General features: G+C 46.0%; 1 long non-coding RNA gene across 1 annotated transcript; it reads right to left on the reverse strand.

Moving 5' to 3' along the window:
- Window positions 1-716: 716 nt before the first annotated feature.
- LOC141096832 (uncharacterized) lies at window positions 717-6,049 on the reverse strand. Its single transcript, XR_012233785.1, has 3 exons — window positions 4,723-6,049; window positions 3,992-4,126; window positions 717-2,367 (listed from the first exon to the last, which is right to left on the reverse strand). It is a non-coding gene; the product is annotated as an uncharacterized lncRNA (long non-coding RNA).
- Window positions 6,050-7,020: the final 971 nt, after the last annotated feature.

The raw sequence follows: 7,020 nt of genomic DNA on the forward strand, positions 1-7,020 counted from the left end.
CTTCTATGGCCCCCACCCTGGATCTGCCCCCATCCCCCTTCCCTATGCCATGGACTTCTATAGCCCCATCCAGGATTTGCCCCCATCCACCTTTCCTACAGCCCCTACCCAACATCCCTACAGTCCCTATCCCTATTCCCTTTTGTGCACTTGCTTTGGCAAAACTAATGTGTATTTAGTCCTGCCAATAAAGCTTCTTTGAACTTGAGTGCATGGGAGCTGTACTTGGGAGAGCGAAGTAAAGAGGGGCTGATGTGTATGAGTTGTGATGGAGGGGGGATGGGGTGGTGAATGTGGATGGCAAGGGAGCACAGGAGGATAGAAGTAAAGCACATGGATAAAGGGGAGAGCAAAGTGTGGGTTACCTGATTCCTGCCCTGATTTACTGCCATGGCTAACTGCGGTTTTGCTTGATGCTTAGCTTATGGAATGCTTGCATACTGCACTCCACACTGCGTACTTCCCCTTAGGAACTATTAAATATATAGGCCACACTACAGGGTCAGGAGAGAGGGATTGTTCGAGCTGGTTTGGGATAATTTGGCAGCTGGGGCCAGCACACCAGGGGGTGGTTAGATGATCAAAGGCATGAGACCAGGCTGCATCAATTTGCTTCTACAAAAAACACGGAGATATAAACCGCAAGTAAAGTAAAAAAGTCACTTTATTGTAACAGACTCTTTAGACAAAATGTACAAAATACAGACAAAAAACAAAATGCTCATGCAGGGCTCATATATGGTAACCACTACTAACACCCCGTATATAACAGAATGGGTGAAGTAAAGCAAAGAATCTCAAAGAGAGCCATTCATTACATAATATACAGGCCCTTACTAAGAGAAAACAGAGCTATCACACTCCAAATGGAAAGATTCAGTGTAGATAGATCAATATCTATCCAAAATAGTAACACTACAATAAAAGGAGTCACAATCATACCCATGTGTATCTGCAGGTGAACACGACACTAAGGAGAGCAGCCCCGACGCGCGTTTCGCGTGGGCTTCCTCGGGGGGCTGTGTCTGTGTGTTGAGATTGTGAGCATTTTATGCAGGAGACCCAGGTGTGTGAAGTCATCAGCGCCATAATCGGCGCATGCGCAGTGTGGGACAGAGCGCCATGACACAACGCCCACAGCCGCCCATGTGATCGGAAGGCAGAGGGAAAACCCCTCATGACGTCACACGCCTCCCGCATCACAGCTAGCCACCTGGGAGATGAGTCATAGGAGCGGCCACACTGGGCATGCGCACTCACTGAAGCAACCATCTTATATAAGGGCAAGAAAGAGGGCATGCATATCGCTACATCTCATAATAGTGCAATCTGAAAATACTGTAAAGGACTCTATATTCCTTAGTGAATCTAAAGACAATGACCCAAAAGGGCTACATTATAAGGGCACCCACTCAAAAATGGACCCATATACATGAAACATATATACTACATTTATAAGAAAATCCACTCCAAGTAAACGCACATTATATAGAGCGTAATACTGTTATAGATTTCTCAAAATCACGTGAAAAAATAATATTATAAAAATCCCTAACAGAAGGGAAAATACAAGTGACAAAGTGTATAATAATAATACATAATTATAAAGACATACACAAATACACATAGAAAATCAAAAGAGAGCACCCTTCCATATAAGATATTAAACCCAGTAACAAAGCGGCTGCTTCAGAGTTGTTGTATCTTGAATGGCCTGTTATTCTCACACGAATCACTGATCTCCAATCACAAAATGTCCAAGAACATCAGACAATGATGGAATGAGCAAAAAGTCTAGTACAGTCTAGATCACGTGAAGTCATTATTTCCCTCTACTCCTCTTTGGTCAGACCTCATCTGGAATATTGTGTCCAGTTTTGGGCACCACATTTTAAAAAAGACATCAACAAACTGGAGCAAGTTCAGAAAAGAGCGACCAGAATGGTGACCGGTCTGCAAACCCTGTCTTATGAGGAAAGGTTGCAGGATTTGGGAATGTTTAGTTTGCAAAAGAGAAGACTGAGAGGAGACTTAATAGCTGTCTACAAATATCTTAAGGGCTGTCACATTGTAGAAGGATCAACTTTATTCTCATTTGCACAAGGAAAGACTAGAAGCAATGGGATGAAACTGAATGGGAGGAGACACAGATTAGATATTAGAAAAAACTTTTTGACAGTTAGAGTGATCAATGAGTGGAACAAGCTGCCACGAGAAGTGGTGAGTTCTCCTTCAATGGAAGTCTTCAAACAGAGGCTGGACAGACATCTGACTGGGATGATTTAGCGAATCCTGCTTTGAGCAGGGGGTTGGACCAGATGGCCCAGGAGGTCCCTTCCAACTCTACTATTCTATGATTCTATGATACTAAATAAAACAAAAAACACACAGATTAAAATCCAAGAACAGGGACAATTCGAGAATACTCACAGAAAAGATGCAAAACTGAGCTGCTCATTCAGGCCAAAAGGACTCATAGTCCCCAGAACAGTGATCCAACGACATTCCAACTGTGCCAAAAGGCGCTTCATGTCCCCTGATGCCACATCTAATTTTGTCAATGCCAAAGACTTGTAGGGCTCTGGGATTGCATTTATGGTATAATTTGAAATGTCATGGAACAGTTTTCAATACTGCAATATCCTCCACCGCCTTTGCTGCTGATATATCTCCAACATGCGCTAGAGTGCGAATTCTCAATTCGCGTGATGTTAAGCCGACATATAACAAGTTACAAGTGCATTTTGCCACATAAACTACAAATGTAGTACTGCACGAGATATAATCCGTAATTTTAAAATCTTTCTGGCCATCAGCAGACAAAGGATGTGGTACGGACATGATTTCGGCACGCTAGGTAATCTCCACAGGACAAAAAACCCCATTTCCGTTTGCCAGCTCCGAAAGGATCAGGTCTTCTGGGGACATAGTGACTCTGTACAAGGATATCTCTCAAATTCCTACTCCTCCTTGCTGTCATGAGGGGGGAATCCAAGAGATATCTAGAAAGCACCTGGTCAGTTTTTAGTATTGGCCAATGTTTTTTAAGAATAGATCTTATAGTCTCCCACCTATGATTAAATGTTGATATAAATCGTATTCTTAGATCCTCTTTCTTGACCTTTTTGGTCATTGCGAGCAATTCAGTTCGTTTAGAATTTCTCGCCCGATAATATCCTCTCCTAATGCTCCTCCTGCTATATCCTCGCGCTTGAAATCTCTCCCCAAGGTCCACAGATTGACATTCAAATGCCTCCTCAGTAGTACAAATCCTCCTCATTCGTAAAAACTGTCCAATAGGAATTGCTCCTATTGTAGAGTTCGTATGAGACGAAGAGGCATGAAGGAGGGCATTCACAGATGTTTCCTTCCTAAATACATCAGTGTGGATGGAACCATCATTCTGGACAAACAAAGTAACGTCTAAAAAAGAGATCATTTTCTGATGGTAAGTATATGCGAGTCTGATGTTGAGGCTGTTGTGATTCAATTCTCGCATAAAATCGTGTAAATGATCAGCAGTACCCTGCCAAATAAAAAGTATATCATCAATGAAGCGGTACCACCCCAGAATATGGGGAGCGGACTGCACATCCCCCTGGAAAATGCTCCTCTCCCAGTATCCCAGAAAGAGGTTAGCATAGGAGGGCGCACAGGCCGCCCCATAGCATCAATTTGCTATAGCACCTTCCACCTGATAAGATCTAGAGAGGCCCCAGTCACGGATATAAAGCAGTAAGTATTAAATACAGTGCAACAAATGAATTATACCAAAGCTTTAGCAGGCACATTAAAATATGTCGCAAAAATGGTAAAGCAGCAAAAGACAGACAGCAAGCAGAAGTATGGACTTGTACCATTTGGATATATTGCAGCAGAAATGACAGCCAGCAGAGGTGGGGAGTTGAACCATTCAGACTGCTTGCTATAACAGTGAATGGAGTGAATACATGCAGGGTGGATCAGTTCAGAAGTTGAATGATTTGATTACCTGTGTGAAGAGAGAAGATGAATGTTAATTCCTTGTCTGTTGTTTACTTTTCCCATCTTTTCAGAGTTGTTCACTTCTCCCATCTTTTGTACCTGGCCCAGACTGACATGACGACTTCTTCCAGCCAGGACTTGTCTGTAGAGATTACAACAAAGACACATTTCACTTCTCATATTTCCATCAACTTCCCTATCTATTTCCAACCTGCACAAACTTCTCATTCTACTGATACCCAAATGCGGAGCCTCACTTGCCATGTGTCCCTATTACTGCAACTGCATATTTGGCACAATAACACACCACTGTGTCCCCCCCATGTAATAACTCCTTTCTGTCATGTGACGTACTATCCCGTCCATGTGCCCTGGGACTTAATCCCCAGGGACGGGATAGTACGTCACAGCGATCAGCGGCGCCTACGTGGTGAGCGCCGCTGATCGCGGCCGGGTGTCGGCTGATTATTACACACCTGCGGCCCATCGTTACTATCCTGAAAGGATATCCCACATTCTGACCAAGACATATACACACACTGCGGTACTCCCGACATACCCACTGAGTCACCCAGTGCTGTCATTCCTTCAAACTTGGCCCCTTTCTGGACCACCACCCCAGTTTGGGTTGCCGCCCCCTCCCGGGACTCCACCCCCCTTTTGGGTTCTCCCCATGTCTGGTATACCGGTCTTCTCAGACCACAGTTCATACAACACAGTTTGTCTCTTTTACGATACCACACAAGTCCTTGTTGGCACCAACACAGCTCCTGCTGTCACCGATCACCGACACCACACCAGTTCCTTCTGGCGCTGCCACAGCTCCTGCTGCGCCGTCTTCGTGGACCCACCGGAAGCCGCTTGTCCCCTTCGTGACTCCCACTGAGCCACCGCAGGCTGAGTTGAAAAAAGAAGGAAAAAAAAAAAAAAAACAAACCACAAAAAACTCACGTGTCCTGTCTGTGTGTTATTCAGGACGTACCATCTCAGCCTGAAACCATCCAACACACAGGGCGCATCGGGTGCTATTCAGGGAGCTTACCCTCCTCCCAGGGTTTCCCAACACACCGGCCTCACCAGGTCCAGGGGTTCGGCGGGTGCTATTCAGGACATCCGTCTCCACCTGAGACTGCCCAACACTTACGCCTCACCAGGTCCAAGGTCATACCATGTGGTCCAGGGATCCGATTCTTCCCCCAGAACCTCCCAACACTGACCCTCCAGGACCTTGCTCACTGAACCCTCCAGGTACACAGTCTTACTCACTGACCCAGGTCAGTACCACACGAACACCTGTCCGTTAATTGTGTCGGCCACACAGGTCCTCGGGTACCTTTTCTCTGCAGAGGCACCCTGGCAATCACCAGTCTTTCTCCTGGGGAAACGGCCACACTGGGCTCACCAATCCGGACAGTGCCTTACTCACTAGGCCGCCCCATGGTTCCAGAACCACAGCCGGGCAGTGGCTTCCCCAACCATCAGTCCTCCTGGCTCAGCGTTGCCAGCACTGCAACATATGCCTTTGGAAACCGTTGCCCTTAGCAACCGACTTTGCAGTCCTCTTCCGTTGCTCCCAGCAACAAGGCTACAACAATGCCCATAGCTTTCTCCACCAAATGTGAGGTAGCGCTGTTATTCAGTTAGGGGAGCCTCGCTAGGCAGCGAACAAAACACAGCCGGCACCGTGTTTTCATAAATCATAACATAGTCCATGCGGTTTATACCTCCATCAAAAACCCACAGAAGCAACATAAATGGTATATAACAGCATAGTGTCCATTATAGCTTCACTCTGGTAGCAATGTCCAGCATACACAGGTTCTTCAACCTCATAATTATCTCACCCACGTCAGGGTTCTCTTGTGGCTGTTGCTCCACGCTGCAGACATCCACTCTCTCCTCTGGGACTCTCAGATGCTGGCAGCCATTACACCCAGCCACACACAGGCTGTTAGCCAGGAGACAACTCTCCTCATGGGACCTTCCGCTCTGGACCAACCAGGTCCCTGCATTCACCCCATGTGACCTACCCTGGCCACATTATATGGTCTATAGCCACGCCCACCGGGTCACATGACTATGACCTCATCACAGATCCTTCACACACTCACATAGCCTTTTACTACAGGCGTTTTCAGACCCACCCCTGGGTGGGTTTATAAGTAACCAGATCCGCCCATCTCTCTAGTTACCTGGAGACTTCTCCCTCACATATTAATGCTGCACCTCAGCAATGTCCTTGCTTATCACACATACACAAGTCTCCATCTCAAAGCCACCCACTTTGAGATACACAACGGCCACTCAATACTCTGCCATTCATCCTTTCCCCTGGGACCTCCACACAGCGCCCCCTAGCGGACACAGTGGTTACTACACCACAGGGCATAAAAATTCAAAGTTGGAAAATTGCAAAATTTTAAAAATTTTTGCCAAATTTCTGTTTTTTTCACAAATAAATGCAAGTTATTTGAATGAAATTTTACCACTAACATGAAGTACAATATGTCAGGAGAAAAGAGTGTCAGAATCACCAGGATCCATGGAAGCGTTTCAGAGTTATTACCTCATAAAGGGACAGTGGTCAGAATTGTAAAAATTGGCCCGGGCACTAACTTGCAAACCATCCTTGGGGTTAAGGGGTTAATGCCCACTGCTGTACCCTCAGTAAAGTAAAATGCCCCCTTTGTGCCCTCCAAATGGTAAAATTGCCTAATAGAAAATATTAATGCCCTGTACAAGTGCCCTAGAAAAAACATTGTTCACATATTATCCCTAGAAATTGATCATGCCCATGTGCACATAGAACGGTCTCAATACCCTGTGTGCCCCTATAACAATAATACCTCTTAAGGGTACGTGCACACGCTGCGGATTCCGCTGCGTTTCCGCAGCGGTTTTGGCCGCTGCAGACCCGCAGCAGCTTTAGCTGCGGTGTACAGCACCATTCTAATGAATGGGAAATAAAAACCGCTGTGCCGACGCTGCGGAAAAATCCGCGCGGATTTGCTGCGGTTTTGAATCCGCAGAAAGAAT

This window comes from Dendrobates tinctorius, unplaced genomic scaffold, assembly GCF_039654945.1.
Source record: "Dendrobates tinctorius isolate UK_male_01 unplaced genomic scaffold, ASM3965494v1 ptg000079l, whole genome shotgun sequence".
Classification (NCBI taxonomy): domain Eukaryota; kingdom Metazoa; phylum Chordata; class Amphibia; order Anura; family Dendrobatidae; genus Dendrobates; species Dendrobates tinctorius.